At 49.5% G+C, this 23,952-nt stretch overlaps 1 protein-coding gene across 5 annotated transcripts in view; it reads left to right on the top strand.

The window, feature by feature from the left end:
- ELFN1 (extracellular leucine rich repeat and fibronectin type III domain containing 1) overlaps positions 1 to 23,952 on the top strand; it is a 110,415-nt gene that overhangs the window by 4,102 nt on the left and 82,361 nt on the right. For 4 of the 5 annotated variants that reach the window (XM_072878191.1, XM_072878194.1, XM_072878195.1 and 1 more), the window contains exon 2: positions 20,126 to 20,238. The exons of the other annotated variant lie outside the window; for it this stretch is intronic. The gene's annotated coding sequence lies outside the window, so the exon portion shown is untranslated. The remainder of the gene's footprint in view (positions 1 to 20,125; positions 20,239 to 23,952) is intronic. 5 annotated transcript variants of the gene reach the window in all.

Raw genomic sequence — 23,952 nt, 5'->3', positions numbered from 1 at the left:
AGGAGCCACCGGGACCCCGCGTGGGTTGCGGTTTTTTTTAGGGGGGATGTTTCCCTTGCAAAATGTGGGATTCCCCGAACTTACCGGGACTCCCCCTCCGGTGCTGCCGCCCCGCGTTCCGCTGGCTCCGGGGGGGGCTCCGCTCCCGGGCGCCGGGCTGAGCCCCTTCCCCGGGGCAGCCCCCTCCGGGCAGGGAGGCAGCGGCTCGGCCCGGCCGGGCTGTGCTCGGCGCTGCACGCCGCGGTGGGAGCCGTGCCCTGGCCCTGCCGAGCGGGGCGGCAGCTCCCCGGCGGGGACCGGCACCGGCGGCCGGACCAGCCCTGCACCGGACCCAGCCCCGAGCCGGGCCCAGCCCAGCCGGTGGTAATGCAACTGCCTCGGCCCGGCGTCTGGATTTACCTCCCCGGGGGCATCCGGCTTCTGCTCCGGCGCCCTTTGCTTTGGTAGGGGTTGCAGAGGGGAGCTCCTCTCCCCCCGGTCTCGGTCCCCCCTTTGCCGCTACGTCCCTGCTGTGGTTACATAAGGCAGAGGAGCGTGTAGCCAGCGCTAACGCCGGCCGAAGCATCGGGATCTCACCCAGGGGTGCCCAGAGCTGAGCCCAGCCCCGTCCGCCTGCTCCCCGTCCTTTGCCGCACCTGCCCCGCTGCCCGGGGTGAGCCACCCCGCTGCCTCCCCTGCCTGCCGCAGGGATTGTGCTTGCGGGTCACGCAGGCGGGCGGCTGAGGGGGGACAGGTACACACACACATACGTACACATGCACACCCCCTTCCCTGCCCTGCAGCCTCTGCCTTGGCTCTCGCACAGAGCTGCCCCGCACTCACGCTGCCTAAATGCATGTAGCCCTCGCTGTGCACACACGCACGCACACACCGTTTGATGTAGCAGCCTTGTTCTCGCAGATGGGTCCACTCCAAAGCGATGCACGCTAGAAGTGTTTGCACACAAACACACCGCGGTAGGTAGCACACGGGTCACGTTCTCGCACACACGTGGGCTAGTGCACGCCGTGGGTGCTCACCGGTGCCGGCACAGGGGTGGTGTGCGCTCTCCCTGCCTACACGCACAGGCAGGGAACTCACGCTGGACGTGGCCGGCTCCCAGCCCGGGCGAGCGCTGGGAAAGCTGCAGGCCTGGCAGGGCAGCCCCGGCTGGCTGCGGTGGGCAGCTCTGCGGCTGCCCGCAGCTTTCCCCTCCCTGACCGAGGTGCTCCGAGCAGGGATCAATAATGCCTTTCTGATTGGCTTCAATTCCCCATTCAAAGTAGTCACTGCATTAGGACTTGATTTTTCTCCCCTTTGACTCCCGGCCAGATTAGATTGTGAATTTGGCTGATTTCAAGCAACTGGGGGAGGGAAGAGTCATACAGCGAGTGAGAGAGAACTGAAATATCCTACAGGATCCCCTGGAGGGGAGAGAAATCAGGTCTAGATAAGAGCTTGTTCTCCCTGTCTGGCTAATGCTTTCCTGTTTGATGACCAGAAAAAACAAGATCTAACCTCTCACCAGGACGGCTTAACTATGAAAGGTCAGGCTTTTGGCTTGTTCGAGGTGCAAGGTTTATTATTATGAGCTATGGATTATTTATTTCGGTTCTACCATCATATGCTAAATATAGGATTGCACAACGCATGCAAACAGAAGGACGTGGCCAGTGCTTCGGAGGTTTCCGAGTCGAGCTCTGGATGTAGCGCTGAGGTTGGAGAAGCTGCGACAGGGACAGGACACGCAGTCTGTGCCCTGGAGAGCCCAGTGCTCTCCCGCCTGTTTGTAAAGTCTCAACCCCGTTCTTGGGCATTTTTTTCCAATGCTTATTTTCCCCATGCATGTGCTGGGGACAAGCGAGCGGGTTACATCACTGAAGCCCCGTGTCCGAGAGGGACACAGAAAGCAGCAGCCAAGTGCATCCCAGCTGCGCTGGTCCAGGTGGAGTTTCTCTGCTGGCTGCTCCAGGGTCGGGATTTCGTGCCAGTGAAAGCCACAGCAGCACAGCAGTGCCCGCAGCATCCCAGCTGCTGGCACTCAGCTGTGAATTGGTGTTAACTCCAGGTGTAGCAAAAGCCTGGGATTACGTGGTTTCTCAGCAAAGGGCACTGGGAAGCCTGGTGGAGCAGAGCAGCTTAAGAAGGAGCTGCTGCAGGGCAGTGAGGAGCCTCAGGAGGAGAGGATGTGGGGCTGGGGGCTTGCTGCAGGTAGGCTGTGCCTTTCTGAGCTGTTGGGGGGGGGGGGGCGGTGTGGGGAGGCAGCTGCTGGAGTTATCAGCAAGGCTTCGAGGTGGAGGAGGGAGGAAGCTACTCCAGGGGTTGCAAGGGGGTATGAGCTGGGAGCACAGCCTTGAGCAGTGTTTTGCATGATCTGGTATGGTTGCTGGATTTTTTGGTGTTATGAACCTAGGGCCTGGGGAGAGTCTGAGTGAGCCTGATGGCAGGACAGTACTGAGGCTGAGTGTCTGGGTGTGGTGAGATGGAGGTGTGGTGGTCAGCAGCAAATTGGGCCCAGAGGAGGCTGGTGGGAAGGAGAGGACCTGGGTGGGGCTCAGTGGGACAGCTATGGAGCCATGCACGGCCCCAAACTGTGGATGAGGAAGGAGGCTGAGCTGTGAAAGCGGTAGGGCTGTGGGGATCTTGGGATGAAGGGGCTGGAGTGGAGACCCTGAGCCTTGGTCCCATGTCTGCTACGCCCCCAGGAGAATGGTGGCAGAGGCTCAGTGCGGAGAAAGAGGAGGAAGAGCATGAAATGATACGTGAGGTGTAGTTTGGCTGCTAGAGTGGTGAACGTATGCACAGCCCCCAGCACAGGGATTGTCTGGGTCCCTGAGACATCCCTGTAATGGAAGCAAATAATAAAGATCTAAGAAAGGAGCTGTGAGAGTTAGCTCCAGGTGAGGGGGAGCTGGAGTCTCTGTGCACCATGAGGAGCTGGGGCAGGAGGGTCTGGAGGAGGTGGCACTGAGGGCGCAGGGTGCGTATCAGCCTGTGTAAGGGAGCTGGAGGGACACGGGAGGAGGCCAGGGAGGTGGAGATGGGAGTTGGTGTGGTTATGACAGCAACCTGAGAGAAAGCTGCATGCATTAAAAAAAAAAAACCTCAACAAACAAAAAATGCCCTATTAATCAGGGGAGGCTTACAGTCTGTTGTTTGGATCTGGCCTCTGTACCGCCTGGCGTGGTCCCCCATGCAATACAAGGTTCAAGGTATAATTCAGGATGACCCAGTGGCCGGAGAACCGCTGATGATGAGGAAAGCCCTCTGCAATCGGAACTGTGGCCAGCTGCCTTGGGGAGCAGAGCATCCCGCATTGCTGCCCTGGGAGCCTGAGCATGTTCTCCCCTCTGGGGACCAGTGGGGGAGAAGCGGGTGTCCCAGGATGGGGTCCAGACCTGTGACCCCTGTTCCTGCTGGGTGCGGTCCTGCCCAACTTGGGGACCAAACTGTTGGCAAGGTGTTTTGTTCAAATGCGCGTCGTGTCCGCTCAGGGCTCTTGGTGGGAAAAGCCAAATGAACGCAACCCCGCCGGCTTCCCTCCGCCCTTCTTGCCTTTGTGCTTAAGGGGAAGTGGAGGGGAAAACTCCAAGGTTTGCATTTTTTTTCACCCCCATTTCAGCATTTCTTTAGGAGCTGGACAAGGGCAATCTCTGTAGCTCACTCGTATTTTTAAATCAGCAGAAATAAGTGTATGGAAATGTATGTGTTTTACTGTATCAGCTGCTATCAGCTTTTAGCTTTATTACAGTAAGTGCAGAGTTTTTTGTGGGCCAAACTCATTCGTTGGATTTAATGGAGTTAAACTGCAGGCAGATTTGGCAACTTGTTTGTGTATATCTTTGTAAAATGGACAGGCAGAGATAATAAAATTTTATACTTTATATGGCATCTTTTAGGGAAAAGTCTTCCAATATGTTTTATAAACAGCATGCATATTTTGCTACAGAATATGCTCATACCCAAGTACAAGACACTTTAATGCTGCTGCTTTTTTCCTTTTCCTAGAGCTATATGCGTGTGAACTTGGATTTGCCTATGTTATTGTCTCATGCTGCTTTCCTTACAAGTGTCTTTAGCGGTTTTAAACAATTTCTTTGGATTTCTTTCTTTCCTTTTGCTGTATTTGTATCTCTTCCTAGAAATGCAGGTGTAGTTAAGAACCGTAAGCCTTGCTGTGAAGTGCTCAGAAGGAGGGAAGAATAATGTATGTAAAGCCTCTTGCTAAATACTCAAAGCACTAGTAAACTGTCCCAGCTGCAAATGCAATATCTCAAGACCTTTTGCAGGTACAAACATCTGCTGTGAAACCTTTAAGGGGCTGACTTTTTTCCCCCTCTTTCCTGAAACTTCCAAGGTGTGATGATATCTGTTTCTCGACCTATTCTGGGCCAGGCTTAGATCCTGCTTGTGCAGGGCCTTTCCCAGAGTAATGTGGAGTAAACTGACACTTGAGGCTGGAGAAAAAATGTATTTCTAGAAGATGGATTTGTTTTTTAATGAGGCATTTGATGTTTTTCCAGGCTCTAAACAAATTAGACCCAGACCTGTGGCTACTGGGCATAGGGAGGGGAAGCAGCTGATGAGCTGAGCTAATTTATTACACAGCTTCAACTTATGAAATAGTCATCGCTGCCCCATGTGGAGTACTTGGGTGTGTGGAATTGAGGAGAGAGGATATAGATATACAGGATAAATGCAAAACAGTGGTGAGTGACAAGGACGTAAATAAATCTGGAGACTCTGGTGACATTAAAATAAATTGCAGGTAGTGAGGTGTGAGATATATGTGATGTCAAAGGAACCCTATAATGTATTTATATCCCTGCTCAGGATTTGCTGGGGTTTCTAAATAATGCATTAATTCAATTACACATTCTTAATTAGTGTTTGCTCAAATTGGAGCAACATGATTAATTTACTTTTACTGCCTCTTATTTTTATTTTGCTGGTGTGGTGGGTTTCATTTTTTGACTCTGTCCCCTCTCTGCTTTGTGGGACTTGTAACACCCAGCCGTGATGCTCATGCCACAAACTGCAGCTTCTTTGGTAATACCAGTTTTCCATATTATGAATATTTTTACACTCACAGGCTGCACAGTACTGACCTGACCCTGTAATTGGAGAAAGAGGGAGAAAAAGAGCCCAGATGAAGTGGCTCCTTTCAGAGGCTGAGCAGCATCCTTTCTCAGTAGTGCAGGGCGATTGGCAGCATGCTAGAGCAGGATTAGGCCCTTTGGGCTCCCCCAGGCAGGGGGATTTTTGTGTGCATTTAATTGTTTTTTTTTCTCCCTGGAAACTCATGGTAGTTGCAGGGATGGGTGCTCCTGTCCCTCTGGTCTCTGGGATGGATGCGAGCACGCAGGGCTGCTCCTCTCTGCTGCTGGCACCCGAAGCTGCTCGGGGATGGGGAGGCACAGGGTGCTGTGTGTCATCCGGTGGGGCTTGTGTCTGTCTGCTGCTGCATGGGATGAGTTGAGGGATAATGCCTTCAACACTGTGCCCTTTATGGCTTTGTCCTGAGGGAAGACATGCTCTTGAGAGCTGCTCTTGGATGTTTGCTCTTCAGCTCCTCCTGGAAGGGAAAGCTGGGTCAGGGGCACATGTGCAGGGTGGAGGCTGGCAGCCAGGGCTCCAGTCTTCTGCACAAGCCAGGTTTGGGGTTAGCGCTTATCTTAAATAAACCAATTAATACATTTATTACAAATATAGGATGAGAAATAAGAGATGAGGGAGACTAATGCAAGCCAAGACTGCTCCCTCCAAGCTGTGCCTCCCAGGAGCGGATGAATGCTTGCCTCAAGTTTGCAGTGAGCAGGTTGGACTTTCCTACCCCCCACCCTGTTTCTTCCTTTTAATTCTTGTTTCTGGCTTTGCTTCTCTTCCCCACCTGCTGCCCACGCTCTCCTCTTGCTTGGAGGCAAGTGATGCAGCCTCGAAAGCCCCATTCATCACCGCCTGCTAGCGAGGCACTAGCAGTTGCCGCTGCTCCATTGATTGACTGTGGCGGTGAGTGAATTTAAAATCATTATGCTCCTGAGACAGCTTTTAAATATGACGAGATGAAAATCAAATCTGTAGGAAGCCTTGTGAAAGGGGTGTCTCCAGCCAGGGAATCCCATGTGGCCCCAGGTGCCGTTGGGGTCTGGGGGAGACCCCGCTACCCCAGACCTCCTGGGTGTCCCCATGTGAGACTGGACCGCTCTGTGCTGGTGAGATGGGAGCAGGCAGGTGGCTGCTGGCAGAGAATTAAGTAGAAATATTTCACTGTAGAAGAGACTATTGTGTAAAGCCATCCATCTGCTGTCTATCTAATGCTTTGCATGAATTAATGAGCTGATTGATTAGGAAACCCTTGCAACAGCCGGGTGAGGTAGATGATTCTTGTCCTCGTGTTACAGGTGGAGGGGAACTTGGAAGCACAGAGGTTAAGACTAAAGTTTCCAAGGTATGGGTTATTTTTTTTTGCCATTAGTGAATGCTACAGTTAAAACAAGACACAGACAAATGTCTTATTGATTGATCTGATTTTGGATGCTTTTTGGCTTCAAGAGCAGTTGTGAGAGCTCGGTATGGCTGCAACTCAGCCCTGGAGAGTCTCGGGATCTGATCTTCCAATGTGTTTGTGGCAAAAAGGCACCGTCTGCTACGGCTCTGAGGGCTGTGCTGTTTGTGACCGACAGTCTCTTCTCTTTCCACTAGATAAGATAAACTCTCGCCATTTCTTACAACATTGGCTGTTTAACACACCTTCCTCTTGCCCTGCAGCCTTTACCAGGCAAGGCTTTCCATCAGCATCCCCATATTCCTCAGAGTAACTCTCCTGGCCACCTGCAGCTTGCAGAAAGTCTGGTTGCTGATGGCTGGATGCATGGAGCATCTCCTTCCTCTATGCTACAGTGAGTGCAGCTTTTCAAGAATGGTGCATTGAGCAAATGTCACTCCACAGTCCCAAAATCTATCAAAGGAAATGACAGCGGCTGTAAGCATTAATCATCCAGTATCATCAAAATAAAGTTGTTGCGATAGAGCATTGTCAAAGGATAAATGTCTCAACTTCAGCTCAGTGCTGGCTCACCAAGGTATTCTAGCAGGAGATGGTAATTGCATGGCCCAAGTGCTCATCTTGTGACATTATTCATTAACTCTTCCCTCTCCAGGCTGGGCAGTTGGTCAGTCTGATCACAAGGAAAAAGCCTGGGACAGCTGAGTTGAAGTAGTTTATTTTCATCATTGAGTAAAAGCAGGGGTGTGTGTGGAGCAGCACTGAAGGGGCATTTCCCACCCACCCTTCTGAGCTCTCATAGCAAAAAGAGTAAAGTTGTTAATGCAAAAAAAGGCAGTGATTTAAAAAAAGGTATTGAACATCTGATTTGGGATATAAAAATACCTGCTGCTGCTTTATCCCTGCCCCAGGATGTGGCTTGGAAACAAACTCCATAACCCTCGTGCTGCCCCTGGTCAGCGTGTGGCAGGTACAAACACTGCGGGCAGATGTAGTGAGGGTGACAGACAGGGCATCCATCAGGGCTCGCAGGACGAGGGATGTGACCGCTGGTGTTGCTGAGCCAATTAACTCCTGGGGATGGAGGGAGGCCCTGCAGTGATGTCCCTTCCAGCTGCCTTCTCCTGGGAAGGTGGCACTGAGCAGTGAATTGCAAGGTCTGGCGTGTGGCCCAAGGGGACAGAGAGCTGCTGGCAGTGGCTTTCTGTTTAAAATCCAGGACTTCAAGCCTCTCTTGTGTTTTATGGCACCATTGAACTTTTATGCTGCCTGGGTTTGAGTATTTTTTTCCCTAGAGGCTGTGGGGACCTGGTCTGTGCTAGGAAAAGGCTCTTTGCAAACTGCACCACAGAGCAGGACACTGAGGTGGGCACGGGACTGAGCTGTGCCTCTGCCCAGCTCTGCTGTGCGGGCAGGTGGGAGTGAAACTGCAGGGTGCGAAGGGGCTGGGTGGGGATGGACACCCAGCTGAGCCCATCCTGTGTTGCTCACTCAGCCTGGCTCCTATTTACCTTGTCTAGGGAAATGTGTGGGCGCAGGAATAATGCAACTGCTTCTGGAGAACATCTACCACAGAGGAGTAAAAGGAAAACTTCAATAAAGCAACACGATTCAACAGCTGTCCCAATTCACAAAGGAGCAGAAATCAGGCTGTGGAGTTTGTGTAACTGCTTCATCTTTAAAGAAAGAAGGAGAAATAAGTCTGTGGGATGCGATTCTTAAAGCTCCCCAAGAAATTCTCACGAAGTGAACACCACCATCCTATCAAAGTTTGTCATGTTGTTTACTGCGTGGGTTAGCTTGCTAATCTTGAGCTTCGCTAATGGTTTTGCAGAAACATCCTCTTCTATATTAAAATCCTTTCCAGTTGTGAAATCAGTTGTAGGTTCTCTAAATGCCACATTGGCTATAAGAAAAAGTCCCAAACTTTCTGCATGGCTTTCCCCCCTCTCTCTCAATGAAGAATTACTAGTTCCTGTCCTGATTTTTTTTTTCCTCCTTTCCAGTCCCTAGCTTACTAACAAACCAGCCATAAAGCAGCATCATGTTGTATAGCCCTTAGGACAACACACCCTTTTTTTGCACTGGAACTTGTGATGGTGAAAGGAGTAATACACTTCATTTTAATTAGGCTGGCTTGGGAAATAAGTGTGTTTCACTTATTGATCTCGCTTTTCTCCCCATTTATTTTGAAATGCTGTTGTCTTTATTTTCAGCAGGCAAAATCTGAAATATTGTTGCAAATCCTGACTTTCTTCTGTGGTTTAGATTATAAGCAGCTCCTCAGAGCCAGGGCTTGTGGAGTTCCTTGGAGCTGCTGAGTTACAGGTGACCTGCTCTTCTGCAAACAGCACGTAAAGAGCTGGCCATGGGGACCACATGGGAAATAGCCTTCAAAGCTGGTCAGGTTTTCTGTGACCATCTGAGAGCCCCTTATAGCGGTAAAAGGGAATCGTGCCTGGAGAGCTGGCAGCTGCATTCAGTGGGTAGACCTGGAGGTGAAGTGACATGCCCAGGGTTACCTGAGGTGTTGGTGCTGGAGCCTGTGCTGGCACTAAGTACTTTGACACCTGCTTCTGCTCTAACCAAGAGTCTTATTTCCTTTCTTTGTCCTTAGTTTTGCAGCGCAAGGAAATTTTTGCTTAATTTTAAATGTTCTCCTAAATCTTGGTGACGGCAGATTGACGTAAGCATGTGCTGGATCAGGGCCTGTTCTCTTATGCATATGGATGCGTACACAGCTGTAAGCGTTTTCCATCTTCAGGCTTTTGCAATCCAAGGGAGAGATCTTCCCTCCCTGCCTGCGGATGTGTCCTCTCTCCCCTTGCACCAGGGGCAGCAGAGTTGGGTCCCCTGGCCTCCAGGGTGAGAACATGGGGCTGAATTTGGGTAGAATTGCTGGTTGCTTTGATCATTCATTGTCCATTGAGTTTGCTAATGAAGTTAGTGCATGTGTGCAGCCTCCTGGGACGCTTGGGAGCTGGGCATGGCAGTGGGATGAAAGCCTAAGCATTGTGGTAGGATCTGCCCTGGACCATGTGTGCTGGGGAGTTCCTCCCTGCATGATGCTCTTGGAGGTTTTAGGTTGTGTCTGAGCACATCAGCAGATAATTAAGTGTTGGTTGTGTCTTGTCTTCCAGAGATTGCCCTGGGTCTTGCTTTTACTGGTGTCACCAGCAGCTAAAATGCATCTGCTGCCTTGGGGGTGAGAGCAGCAGCTCCCAAAAAGGGTGATGCGAACAGGCTGGGTCAGGTGGCAAGGCAAGCAGTGCTTCTCCCAGCTGGGAAAGTCCAGGCTTTGCCTCCCTTTTGATATGTGATATCCCTTCAGCCACGCCAGCCCAGGCGCTTGCTCAAGAGAGAGCGAAAGGTGCTTCCTCATCACTGTGCAGCATCTGAGCTTTCCTAGAGGTCTCCATCCATTTACCAGCATGGATTGTGCTCCTGAAGCTCTGAGATCATGCTGGATGACAGCCTGATGAAACTCAGGTAGAAGATTAAAAAAAAAAAGTGGTGGAGAGATCAAGTCAGCCCAAGTCAGTTTATAGCAATTCCATCTTATTTAAATTAAAAGGGATAGTAATGTATAAACCATTTAAATATTTCATCTGTGGAAGAGCCCTGAATGAGCTCGTACTACATGCACATGTGTAATGCTTGAGCAGCGGTGGCGAGCGAGCAGGGATGGCAGTGGGGATGCCAGCCCCACTCGGGGCTGTGCTTATATGGGGGGAAGTAGCTGTGTCCCCTCCAGCCCCAGGCTAGCTGGAGGGTTTTGGTTAAAGAGTTTTACTTAAACAGGGGATTAATTTTACCCTGTAGTCAGTGAAAATTATGGGTGTGTTAATGGATTGGGTCTGGAGGCGAGGGCCTCATCCCGCTCCTCTGTGCGTTCTGCCTGCTGGGTGTCTGGTGACTCCAGAGGATGCTCAAAATAGCCCCAAATCAGAGCTGTGCCTGCCCAACCCTGTGGAAAGTCATGAGGTCAATGGTGTAACTGGGAGAAGAATTTGTCCTTTTACCTTTAAAAATAGCTGTATTTTCTTTAATGGCATTTTCCTTGGGGCAGCCCAGGAGCTCGCAGGAGTGTGCAGCCCAGTCGAGGTGCTGCTGAGCAGGAAGGGGTGCCAGGACACCCCAGTTAATTCCATTCCTAAAACGCATTGCTCTCTAAAAATGAACCAAAATATGTAAAACTCTGTGGGTTTCTTCTTCCTCCCAAAATATTTAATTTTCCTGGCTTCCTATAGCCAGGTTGAAGTAGATGTTTCCTCTGCAGAAAATGCTCTCTGATATCACTAAATAGGATTCTGTAATTTCCAGCAGCTAAACTGTTTAGTTAGGGTCCAAGGGTGGGGTACTTTTTTTTTATCCTGACTGTCCATCCTTACCAACGTGCGGGGTTTCTAGCAATGAGTGATTTGGGGCTTATCACGGGGAAGTGCCGTGAATGCCAGACCCATGCTTACATGGGGAGAGAAATGCATGAATTTTTCCACATCAGTAGGAGCTGAAGATTTCGCTAAAGGTGTCTCCAGCTGCAAGCAGTGAGATACGGCTCTGCTGGAGAGCTCTGAAGAGGCAGAAACCTGTGTAGAAAATTTAAATGTGGATTTCATGCCTCGGAAAACCATCTATAAGGAAAGATGCAGGTGTTGGCTGGCTCTTGGCCATGCAACAGGTAACTCGGGCTCCCTGATAGCAAGGTTGCTGAAGCACAGACGTGGCTGTCTTGACTTCTCTGATCTGACTTTGGAGATATTTGTTAGGGAGCCCTGGGCTGGATGCTGGCTGGGCTGGGCTGGCTTGAGGGCTGTGGCATGGCCAGGTACACATGGGGATGGGTCAGCACTGTCCCTACGAGTACCTCTCCGCGCACTGGTTGCATGGGGTCCTGCTGGGTCGGCTGCTTCTGTCTCTATTTTTATATGTAAAAGCTCTGTTAAAGGTTGTCACGGCCTGGGATGCTATGGTAACACCGGCCGCGGATGGACCTGAGACAGACTGACCGCAGCCAAGGCAAGGGCAGTCGGGACAAAGTTACCTTCCCAATTACAGCCTCTGGCAGTACATGCTGAAGGAAAAGGAAAAGCAATAAGTAAATCGAGCCTCTGTTTGTTGTCCTTAAGGTCTGTCTGTTAGCTAATGAGGCAGACAGCTGAACCTCTTATTAAATAATACTACCTAGCACTTTTGTAGAGTTATAGGTAGTAACTTGGTTAAACCCAAGCTCTGTATCGACAAGGGATTGAAAACAGCACCTCCTTCTGTTGGTGATTTGATTTTGGTGTGGAGCCTATGCTGGGTATTCTGGTAATGAGGGCAGGCCTATGCCTCGGTGAGCTCTGTGGAGCGAACCCACCCTGGGAAGGAGCATCACCTCTGCTGGGCTCAGTCCTCCAGGGCTTGGGCCCTGCAAGCACGGGGCTGAGCACCTCCTGGGCTCACCCGACTGTGGGCAATGGTCCTGGCCATGGTAAACATCTGCTACGACCCCTCAGTCCAGCAGTGCCCTGTTCATGGGGTCCCCGGCAGCCCTCTGTGCCCCCAACTTTGCCTGCTGCCCTGTGCTCCCCATGCAGCATCGTGTCAGCTAACTCACTGCTCTGCCTTCTGCCTTGCTCCCCTCCTCACACCCCATGGAGCTGCCATGTGGTTTTGGTGCTGGGCATGTAGCTATTGTCTATTTGTAAGACAATACTTCAGCATTACATGGTGAAAACACAGGCAGTGTTGTACAGCTGGTAGCAACATTGATTGAAGTGATATTTAATCCAAGGAAAATACATGATACATAGTCTATGATTCCTCACTTATCCATCATATAATGTAGTTCATGGGGATTAAATATCCCTCCTGTAAAGTTGTTTGAGATCAGTGTTGTTATTTGTTTTGCAAATGATCCTGACAGTGATGCTGAGTGCTATTGATTACCAATGGTTCTTTAAAAATTACTATTATACTGCAAATTATGAACCTTGGGGGTATCCAGTTATACAATAATGGAAAGGCATTGGTGTGTAATGACACATGCATCATAATAAATTTGCTCTTCCTATGTAATGGAGATTGAAAGGGACATGATTTATGTCTGATAGCATTAGCTGCCTGCCATGCTACGTCCAAGGTAACATGATGGAATTGCCTGGTTGTTCATCGTGGCAAGAAGTACTAATGATTAGGAAAGCAATTTAGAAAAAACCTGAAGAAAAAAAGCCCTTATTCTGAGTAAAATCTCCTCTATCTTCCTGTTAAAATATGTAAACCACTCTTCTAGTTCATAAATAGCTAAAATCCCTCCATCACTCTCCCATGCTCTGCTCCAGAAGTATCTACAAAGCCCTGTACAGATGAAAACCAATGCTGCCAGTCCTAGAGGAACTCCTGGGCTTGCTCGCAAAGCCTTCGCGGAGCTCCTGGCTGTGGCTGTGATGAAAGTGCAAATGAGAGCCCTGAATCAGCTGGGAATTTCAATGTGTTGGTGCCCTTGAAGCCAATGGAGGACACTCGTGTTGAGTTGTGTGCTCTTGTTCCTGATGATGAACGTGTGATAAGGCAACCGCTTGTCTTCCAGGCTCTCCTGGTGTTTCCCAGCTCCATAGCTGAGGACTGAACACTTGATGTGTTTGAGGGGAGCCAAAGGGCTGCTTTGGGCTATGGTGGCTTGAGTGGTGTCCCAGGAACCTTCCCCACCTTGGGGACAGTGCTGGGTGCTGTGACCTTCCCCTGGCCACATGCTCTGGGCAGTTGAGAGGTGCTTTCAATTGCCTTTCTATTGTGGCATGGCATGGAGGGCTGGTAGGGAGGATTCAGTGCTAGGTCTGCAATGAGTAACGCGTTCAAGAAAGCGTGTGGTGCGGAGGTTAAATCGGATGCTTTTTACCATGGCCTTTCTGTGCTCTTGGCATCCTGCTGCAAATACCAAATGACAGCAATGCAAATAAGCCTTTTCCTCATCACGCTGCTGATCTACAGTAGAGCCCACAGACAGCGAATGCCTGGGTCTGTGCTTCTATATTATCATGCACAGCAGTCGCTGAGCATAGAGAAATACATGTCCAGGAGCCAGTGCCAGCAGAAGCATGTGTAAATCAAAAGGAAGGGAAAAACAGTTTCCCTTCTTCCTCTGGCACCTTCTCAGCATCTTTTGTCATGAAGTCATGTATTGCACTAAGAGTCACTGGGCTGCCACAGTGGAGAAATACCCATGCTCTCCCTGAAGTGCCCATGGGCAGGAGACCTCCTCCATAGATACTGATTTATTTTCACCCTCTGTTCATTTGTTTCTGTGCTGCAGTAGGGACACTTGCAGGGTAATTTCTTTAAAGAGACTCAGCACTTGATGACATGGCACTTCAGATGAGGGAAGAAGGAGGTGTGTGCTTGTTTAGGTATTAGTCTGAGCTGTATGACATCTAAAGATCCAGCTCCAGCCTCCCATGAATTCCACTAGCTCACCTGGAAATGAGATGAAGGAAGGTTGAAATAGTAAAAGGGAACTGGGAGCCCACGCGCACTAGTAGTTGGTGGAGGCTGGGTGCATCCCTGACCACGAGCAGGACTGTGCTGTTACCCACCTTACCCAGAGGAATTATTCCCCCTGCCTGAAGTAGAAATAGTGCCCTGGGATGAGGATGCCAGGCTGTGTCCTGTCAGCCCAGCTCCTCAGAGGAGGCTGGGGATGGCTGAACACCTTCCTCCTAGAGTGACGAGAAGCAAGAGCTCCTTGAGCCAGCACCGTGGAAGCAATTTGCAACATAAACGCCAGTGCAGAGTAAATAAACCCCCATCCCTTCCTCCTTGTGAGAATGTTATCAGTGGAAATGCTGCCCCTTGTTTTGCAATAAAGTAATTATTTATCATGCTGTTTTCTCAGCCCAAGTTCTCTGCAGGTTATTGCATGCTCTACCCAGTCTCGTGACCTGTTTGTAACCGCACTGTGATTCAGGAGTAATCGACAGCTACAGAGGTGCTGTTTGTCATTAGGGAATCATAGAATAGTTTGGGTTGGAAGGGACCTTAAAGATCATCTAGTTCCAACCCCCCTGCCAGGGGCAGAGACACCTTCCACTAGACCAGGTTGCTCAAAGCCCCATCCAACCTGGCCTTGAACACTTCCAGGGACAGGACACCCACAACTTCTCTAGACAACCTGTTCCAGTGTCTCACCACCCTCACAGTGAAGAGTTTCTTCCTTATAGCTAATCTAAATCTACCTTCTTTCAGTTTAAAGCCATTACCCCTTGTCCTATCACTCCATGCCCTTGTAAAAAGTCCCTCTCCAGCTTTCTTGTAGGCCCTCTTCAGATACAGGGAAGGGCCATGCACAGAGGGGGCTTTGGTTTTGCAATAAAAATTAAATCCCAGGGTTTTGTCAGTGCTTCAGATATGGGATTCTCTGCTTATAGCGATAGAAAGCTTTTCAGAGGAATTGCAATTTCAAGATTGTGGAGGAGGGTGAATCCAGGAGGGGAGATCACAAGGTGGGACTCAGAAATGCTGGCACAAGGGACCTCTGGGCGTCTGCAGTCCAGTTTCCCCCTTGAAGCAGGACTTTTGCCAGTGATGTATCAGGCTGGTGTTGACTCTGTCTAGGCAGGTCTTAAAACACCTCCCAAGATGGATGTAAATGATGGGTTGGCTGCTCGGGTCCCTGCCTCCCTGGGGGAACAGAGGTATTTGGGGGTACAGGTCACAGGTTTCATCCTGTGACTACATGGACCCAATTCAAGATTCTCTGGCACTTCAGAAAGGCAGGGGAGGACCCAGGCTGGAGAAGTTTTAGCAGATGGAGGAAAAGCCTGTCTCTGGCTGTTTATTCATCATCTTTATCATGCCCAGCTGAAGCTGGGTCAACATATGGAACTGGACAGGAGATGCCCTTACCAGGAGCATGCTTGACCTCTGCAGAGATGTGCACAGATGTGAATATGCTGGGGAACAAGGTTTTCCCACCATTACCTTTGTAGGTGACCTAAACTGATGTCTCTGATCCAAACCCTCCCAGGAGAGAAAGCTCTCTTCCAAGAACTCTTTGAATAGCAAACACTTCACAGCAACACAGGGGAGGCTGGAGTGGGAGGAAAAGAGCCCTTGTCTGTCTCGGCTGCGCTGGGTTGGGTGGACCTAAAAGTAGCAGGTATGAATGCTATTGGCACTGTCATTACCTTAATGCTTTGTCACAGCTATAGCGGGATATTGTCACATGTATGGATTCTGGGAGGTCTTTTGATCCAGCATTGCATCGCGTTTTATGATAAAAATCAGTGTAAAATGGTTGTGATGGGAGCTGTGTCCTTCAGCCTAGTAACTGGCTGTATAAGTAAGTCACCAAGTCAGTTTGCACAGCAGCAAAGCAATGCATAATTCAGGGGGTGACACCGGGGACGTAGCGGCTGCACGGCTGTCACCTCGTTGTGCAAAGCAAGGTGGTTGAGGTGAAGGTGAGAAGTCCTCTCTGTTCCCCTGTACGCCTCAGGCAGCACCTGACTATCCTTAGAGGGACCAGCATCACTGGTGGTGTGGTGTGTTGCATGAAGGTGAGCCACGGACCAGGGCAGGATTTACTTCTCTTTGGAAGGATTTATCTGGAAAACGTGGATACACGAGCATTTCTAGGGTATCTGCCATGACCCCTCCCCACCCTGGACCATTTCCAGTCCTTACACAAGCGCTTGCGTGTGTGTCAAGCAACACCTTCCTGCTCTGATAGCATCTCGCCTATCCCCTCTAAAGGGGGCCTCAGGGGTGATGTGGCTGTGGTTTAGAGAAGCTTGTAAGAGATTTGATCCTAGCTTAGGAAAACTTTCTCCCTCTCTTGTGTGCTAGCGTTGACTTTCAATTTGTTATTTTCCCTGCCGTCGTAATGAAAGTGCAAGTGCTACACAACTGCAGAGATCCTGACAGTGGAAAGCAACAGCCAGCATGCACCGTTTCTCTGGAAAAAGGGATCCATCCAAACGGTTCCTTTATGTCACGCTCTAATTTTGCCACTGTTGGTTTATTTTTGTTTTTGGCTTCTTTTTTTCACTGTATTCTTATAACTTCCCTTTCAGGGCTTAACAGCTTAACCATTTCAAAATCATGCCAAGCGGAAATGTAGCATACGATTTTCTCGCTAAACATTGTGCTGATCGCTCAAATGTATTCTGGATTTGTAGAAAAGCTGCAAAAAACTGGGCTGAAAGAGGGTGAGAATTAGCACTCGGATGAGGAGCCAGGTCTTTGCATGCTTAGGAAAGATCTGGGTAAGCGAAGTGCTCCTTGCCACCTTCTTGCTCTGCAGCATCTTGTATTGGCGTGGCTCACAGCAGTAGGGTGGGCAGGTGTGTGCTGAAGCACAGATCTTAGTCCTGAGGCTGGTACAGTCTTTAAACATGAGTCTTGGTCCTGGTTGTTGGTCCCTGATATCTGAATTATGCTCTAGGCTCTGCTGCTGGATTCCTCTCTGCGTTTCAGCAGCTCCCTCAATGTCTTGGGCCTCCCTCTCTTTTCCACAGGAAAGGGATTATAGTACCAAAAATAGCCTGTTTTCCAAGGAAGGGCTCTTTGTGACTCTCCTCTGTAAAACACGTCTTTCTCCCTGTTCCTCCAAGTGAAATACAAAGGAGATGTGATTCACCATCAATGCTGAAGTGCCAGAGCCAGCAGGAAAACGTTACTGCTGGCGTGCAAAGGACGCTTTGCACTTGCACACGTGCCCTTCTGACGCCCTGAATTTCTGCTGGGGTTGGTGGCTCCCCGTTCTGCTTGTCCTGCTGAGATGCTGGAGGATTCAGGGTAGAAATGGCCCTGCTCCTGGTCCGGGCTGGTACTGCGGGAGCACCTCTGTTGGGAGCAGATGCTGCTTTGGGGAGGTGAGATGAGTGTTACCTGATCACAAGGACAGTCCTGTCCCATGAGAACTCATTTGTGAAGGATCTGTTGTGACTTTTGTTTGGCTCGTGCTCCTATGAGACTGTAGAGAGCTGCATTTTCCCAGGGAGGAAGAGGGCAAGGAACACTTCTGGAAATGCAGGCTTTCCCTTAGAGATAAAATGGGTTATCACCATCTAATGACTGCTGTGACACAGGTCACTGTGCAAACCTGGGCTCTTGGGGTGATGATATGGGTGCAGACTAGGACGCAAGAAGACAACTTGGTGTTGCAGAGCTGGGAGGTTGGTGTGAGTCCTTCTTTCCAAATGGATTTATTTTTCTGCCATTTCTGGCTTTTTATGGTTAATCACATTAAAAGACCTTTGAGGTTCCTCACTAGTTGCAGAAAACGCCTGTGGCCCTGAGCTGCAGAGCTGGGCTCTGGATCACGGCGGGCTCTGGATCACGGCAGCCTCTGTTAAAGATGCTCTGAGCTGGAATTGACTCTTTCATTATAGCTCTCAGGCTTGCAGGGTGAAGTGAGGGACAGCTGATGATTATTAGTAGCTTTAAAATTAATAATGCTCTTTATTATGTTTAATCTTTCATTAATAATAAGTATAATACACTCTGTGTTGTACCTAGACCGAGAAATGCTCGGGTTCCTGCAGTGCTACAGCTTGGGCAGCTGGGAGCTCCATGTTGATGTGAGCAAAGCTTTCCCCAAATCAGGCCCATTAAGTAGAGGATGTGGGGAAGGGCTCAGTTTGATTTTTCACAGCTCTCGCCTGTGTAAATCCTGGGGCAGGGGACAGGCCGGATCCTGTGCCCTGCCAGTGCCGTGTGCCTTTGAAGCAGCTCCAAGTCCCTGCTTGCATCACCGAGACCAAGAGCCGAATGTGTCCCTGTGATTTATTTATAATATTCCTAGAGGGAAGGGGAGGGCGTGTGAAGGTCTCTGGGCTGCAGGCAGAGGTGAAGAGTGTGGCGTAGATAGAAACCACAGAGTGATGGTGCAAATTGTGGACGTGCAGTGAGGAGGGTGGGCGGGCACATTTGCTGCTTACAAAACCTCTGGCTATTTGGGGTGCAGGAGAAGGGAGGAGAGGGATTCCTCAATGTCTGTCCCCTCCTCTCCCAAGTAAATCCCTGCTGGCTGATGGGGTTGGCACATGCAGAACAGCTTGGCTTGATGCTTCAGCGGATGGTCTCCAGCTGGTGCAATAGTCTGCTCGGAGCTGGGAGGTGAGGAGCATTAAGGAAGTTGGGGGGCAAAATACCTTGCCATGAACTTCAAGGAACAGTAATGCAGAGCACTTTCTGGTATTGTTCGTATTGTAGGAAATGTTCCCCTTCCCTTTTCAATTTATAACCATTGGGGGAAGAGACTTTCCTAGCTTGTAGGGGAACAAAACCAAAGAAATCGGTTGCAGTCATGTTGTTGGAGAGTGTCCGGCTCCACTTGAGTTGTTTTTCCACTATTTGGGTAAATAAGTTAAGACAATAAGAAGGGCTGCTGAGATAGTTGGCAGTGAAATGAATCCCCCCGGGAGATTGGGGCAATGTTATTTATTGGTGGGAAGCTGCCTGTGCATGAGGGGTCAGTCTTGCAGTTATGTAGAGAGAAGGGAAACAAACGGTCTCTGTTTTAGCACTGGATTCATTGCAAGGAGATATGCCAAGGATCATTAGTGCCACAGCCATCATTATCTTTTGCTCGGATTAGTTTTTTCCATTTTTCTTTTTTTTTTAAGGCAAAAATAATGGCTGGTTCCCGTTAAATCAGATATGGACAAAATAATAGCGGTATCACAAAGATTGAGGTCTGCAAGATTAAATTTGAAAGGGAGGAGAAATGATAGCTTTGGCCCTGCTTGCTGTTACACCAGCCGTACGGATAAATGACTCTGTATGCAGATAAGCAAGGCAAAAATATAAGGGATGCTCAGGAAGAGATGTTAAGAAAAATAGGAACTAATCAGCAGATTCAACCACTGTAATAATGCAGTAAACATGGAAAATTGCATTATATTAGCTCCTCTGCTTCTCATGGTATATATTAGCAACAAAGTCACCGATAGGCAGTTTGCTGTAAAATGCAGCGCTGCAGATATTGGAGCTCCCCCCTCCTGGGGGAAGGCATTTGCGATGCTAAAGGAGAAAGTTGTCTTTCAAACTGTGTAAGGAAGAAGTGATTCAAGTTGAGCTGAAGAAACGCTTACAGCTCTCCGAGTTAAAAACCTGCTCTTGAGAAAAGGACGGCTGGTCTGTTTGTCCCCAGTGCCCAGGCAGTGGTAGCGGTACATGCTGAGGCACGGCTTCATTGCAGTCCTGGGACATTCCCCTGGTGCGGGAGAAATTGGTCTGCTGCAGATTTTTTTAATATATATTTTTTTCTTACTAGAGAACTCGATTTCCATTTTGTTCAATTTCTCACAAAGAATGACAAGTAGCCACTGCAGCCTTTTCCCTCGAGTTCAAGTAAAACCAGCATGTAACATTATTTGCAAATTAGCTTCATCCCTCTGGCTCCCAGTTAAAGTAGGAACTACTCAGTCCGGGGTCCCTCTCAAAATATCCATTTAAGCCATGTAATGATTCTGACTGCCTCATGCATAGTAGATGAAAGAAGATCCGTGATTTATTTTTAAAGCTTTGAACCCCAAACATGGTTAATCATAGAAAAAAAGATTAAAAAAAAGAGAAAGTCATGCTAATACAAAGCTGGAAGCAGCCCTACACTTCACAGTAAAATCTGTTTTCTTTGCACTTTTTTATTAACAGCTCCAACTATGATCAGTGCATAAATCTACCTGCAACACAGGATGTTGGAAAATTACCGAGAGACAGCAACATCCTCCCGGCTGCTTGGTGAGAAAGGAAGGATGCACCTTCAGGTATGGGCTAGTATATGGTTTTATCCTCTGTTCCCCAGGTTTATCCACTAAACCTGCTTGTTGCATTGACTAGAGGGGGGGAAATAAGGTGTTTGCAAGGGGGAAACTTCAGAAGTGATTCTCTAAACTTGCCTCAAGCCGCAGATAAGTTGTTTGCCTGGGACCTGCTCTGCCTGGCTGGGCAGAGGTGGTTAATGGTGGCATTTTGTCCTGTCCTGTGTTTGCTGTTGGTCTTAATCTGCTCCTGTGGAAGGTGTCTTGTCCAACTCCTCTCTGATAAGAGGGTTAGAGTAGCGCTGGGTGCTCCTGCAGCCGGGAGCGAGGCAGCTCTGCTCTGCGGGGCTCTCCTCCCTGCAGCAGCATTGGAAAGCAGAGCACATGCAACTGCCCCCTCCCTGGGTCAAGTCGAACATCGCATATGAAATCGCCGCTTCCCTGGCACCGTAGCGGCTTCTTAGAGATTGCACGAAGGGCTGAGCAGGATGAAGCCACGTTGGCCGCTGCTGCTGAGCAGCATTTTCAGTGTAGGAACAGAGCTAGACACTCCTCCCAGGCTTTCTTAATCCAGCCTCAATCCAGGCACTTCAAACAGGAGCCTTGTTTTAGGGTTGTGCTGAGCACTCGAGTCTCCCAACAAGCTGCTCTCATGCCGGTAAGGGCCAGCAATAAGCCAAAAAGCCAGTTTTACTTTGCTGTGAAGAGGATGGGGATTGTTCCCCGTGAGCAGGGGAGGAGAGAGGGGAGCAGCGGTTCCCAGGACAGGGAAAGGGGGGGCTGGTGACTTTCTGAACATGGATTTTCTGACAGTTGTCTGACACACTGGGCTCAACCCTGACAAGCCACTGTCCCTGAAACACTGTCCCAGCATGGCAAGTGGATTATAGCCATCACATCCATCTCCCTATGGAGAAAAAGAGAGGTTTCCAGCCACAGAGGCCAGTTTAAAACAAGCCAGCCTTCTCCTGCGTGTAAGGTGATGTGCTTTCCTAAATATGTGGTCCTGGAGCATGCAAGGACCTAAGAACTGCTTAATTCTTGGCAACTGGTCAGCACTGCCATGTTGTGGGTTGGGGTTTCTCATTTATCTGTGTTGGTTGGTTGCTTGTTTTGTCTCCTGAGCAAGTGGTTTGAGGCAGTAACATGAATTAGCCTATGTTATCTTGGTGTTTATAAATGCATGTCTAATGGGACTCACCGCTTTCAGTAAAGCCCTTTCTTTTCATGGTGTCCATCGCTCCAGTTTACATTTCCCCATTGCCATGCTTGTGTTTGCTCCCTACAGCGACCATTTGGGGCTTGCAGTGGATAGATTACTCTCGCTGGGGCTGGCTTTCACCTAGGGCCTCTTAGGAGATGGCTGTGTGTGAGCATTGGGGTCCCCAGTGTGTAACGTGGGCTGCAGAGGAAGCCCGTGGTGGGACCTGGTGTCCTGAAGTCTGTGTTAGAGCGTGGCCATGCTGGTGGGTAAATGGGGTGGAGCGAGATGTGCTGGGGATTGGAAAGGAGTTGCAGGTTTTGTTGCTTGAGTAGGTCTTTGTTGCATGCATGTGTTGGCCAGCACCAAGGTTTCCTTGTCTGTGGGAAGGGCTGGGTATCTTAGAGAAGCAGCTTAGAGTTGTGACTGCTGAGGGCTCTTGGAGTGGTATTGGGTCCTGTCTGGATCTGGATTAGTTATACAGGTACTTTTATACATATTTTCCAAAGAAAAAGGTGAAGAGGCAAAATGGGGGATAGGTGTTAGAAGTGGGGTGGGTGACAAAGCTGTTCTCCTGGTGCAGGGTAACTGTTGTGCTGAGCCTTCAGCTGGTTTTCCAGCTTTCTGCCACTTCTGCCTCAGCCGTGGTGCTTCATCAGCACACATTTCACCATGATGAGCTCTCCCCAGAGCTCCTCTGCAGCCAGGGCTGGTTTATGCCTTCCCCTTTAGCCTCCCCTGCACTGAAATGCACTGTGCACAGGCGTCAAAGCCTGACACCACATGCCAAGAGATGCTGCAAAGGTGGGGTTTGCTCCCTGCAACCTGCCATTCCCACACCGCGTTTTTTGGGAGCTCCGGCATGCCACCAGGGCCATAGCGGAGTTACTTTTTCACCCCTTGCTGTCCTATATGTGACCCCTTGTGCTGTGGCACATCCATGCATGTCTCCCTTGCACTGGGGAACCCCATGTTAGCACAGGGAATCGTTGGGTGATGCTGCACACTCAATAGCTCAATCCTCCAGAGCAAGACGAGGGCTAAGCATAACGCCTTTTAATGTTCCTTCTCCTAATTATCCTCTTAATTACTCAATGAAATGCCCAATAAAACAAATCACTATAATTTCTATTTTATTCTCTGCCTTTCGCGGTTTACTTAAGAGCGCAGGATCCATTAAGGAGGCACTTTCTCATGAGGGAATACTTTCCAATAGATGATACTTACAAAATGGTTTTGTATTTCATCCTCATTTTCCGTGCCAGTTTGGTAATTACCGGAGACACTGGTGGTTGGGAAGCACTGCCTCCCTTGCTGCCGATCCCTGCCGTGGTGAAGTCACAGTGCTGAGTTTGTGACATCCCCATGGCAACGGCCCGTGATGTCACTAGCGGGGATTACAACTTTGCGAAGCATCCAGGCGCAGGCAGCGGGGCTGGAACTCTTGGGCTCTCACGTGTCTTTAAATAGAGAGGAATTAAAATGTGGGGAAGTCTTTAAGAATGCTTTAATTTCCCTTTTTTTTTTTTTTTTCTTCCCCGAAGGAGGGAAGGGTGGTGACTGCGGGGCTGCCACCAGCAGTCCCATCCCCTGGCCCGCAGCAAGCCTAGCTCCCTCTGCAAACTTGGGGTTTGCCTGGGGGGAGCTGAGCCCTCCAGTGGCCCCGGTGCGGGATCCCGCACCAGGTGGGGGATGGCCAAGGGCTGGTGCGTTGGGCATCTCCCCAGTGTCCCCCACCCCACGCAACTCCCTCTGCCTCTGCACTCGTCAGTGATACAGTGAACCTAAAGCAGACCTGGGTAAGACCTGGGTTCAGCAGACCTGAACCCCTGCAGCCCCCCTGCCCACACTCTGCCCCCAGTCCAAACTGCTGTCTCCTTTGGCTTTCTGTAGTGCTTTTTGCCTAATACTCATAGTATTAGCATAATAAGATGCTGTTCATGCACAGACAAGCGAGGGAGGAAGATTCATGTGCATACTTCTCTAGCAACAGGAAAATCACGTAATAACACTTTATTTTTCACCTGGGGAGGAAATCTAGCTCACGTGGCTGGTACCACAAACTGTGCAAGGCGTTTAAACCAATGGCCCCAAAACTTACACGGGGAAGCCGCCTGACTGATATTTATGTACCTTATTTAGCCAGCAGAAGCAAATCAAGCAGGCGGAAGAATCAATCTCTTTATTTTAGTTTTTCTAAGGTAGGAATAAAAATGATATTTCAAAGGCCAATGTGTCTCAGCCGAGCGGCGGTGGGGAGAAGCAGGCACCGCAGAACATACTGTCCTGTCTCCCGGTTTCTCAGATCATAACTTCTAAGCTGGATTCAATAGAAATAAATGTTCAGTAGTTCCAGTGGTGGCCTTTGGAAACAGAGCTAATGGAACAAGACAAAAAAATCGTTACAACATTTTGACAAGTGCTTAAATATTTAATGCTATGCACAGCACAGCCCAATTGTGGGGAGTTGGTAGTGCACCCGCAGGAAGCTGTGCCCTTCGTTAGTGAGAGATGGAGTC

This window comes from Ciconia boyciana, chromosome 13 (genome assembly GCF_034638445.1).
Source record: "Ciconia boyciana chromosome 13, ASM3463844v1, whole genome shotgun sequence".
Taxonomy (NCBI): Eukaryota; Metazoa; Chordata; class Aves; order Ciconiiformes; family Ciconiidae; genus Ciconia; species Ciconia boyciana.
Note: the sequence above shows the minus strand (reverse complement) of the source record. Positions and strands in the feature narration are given on the sequence as shown.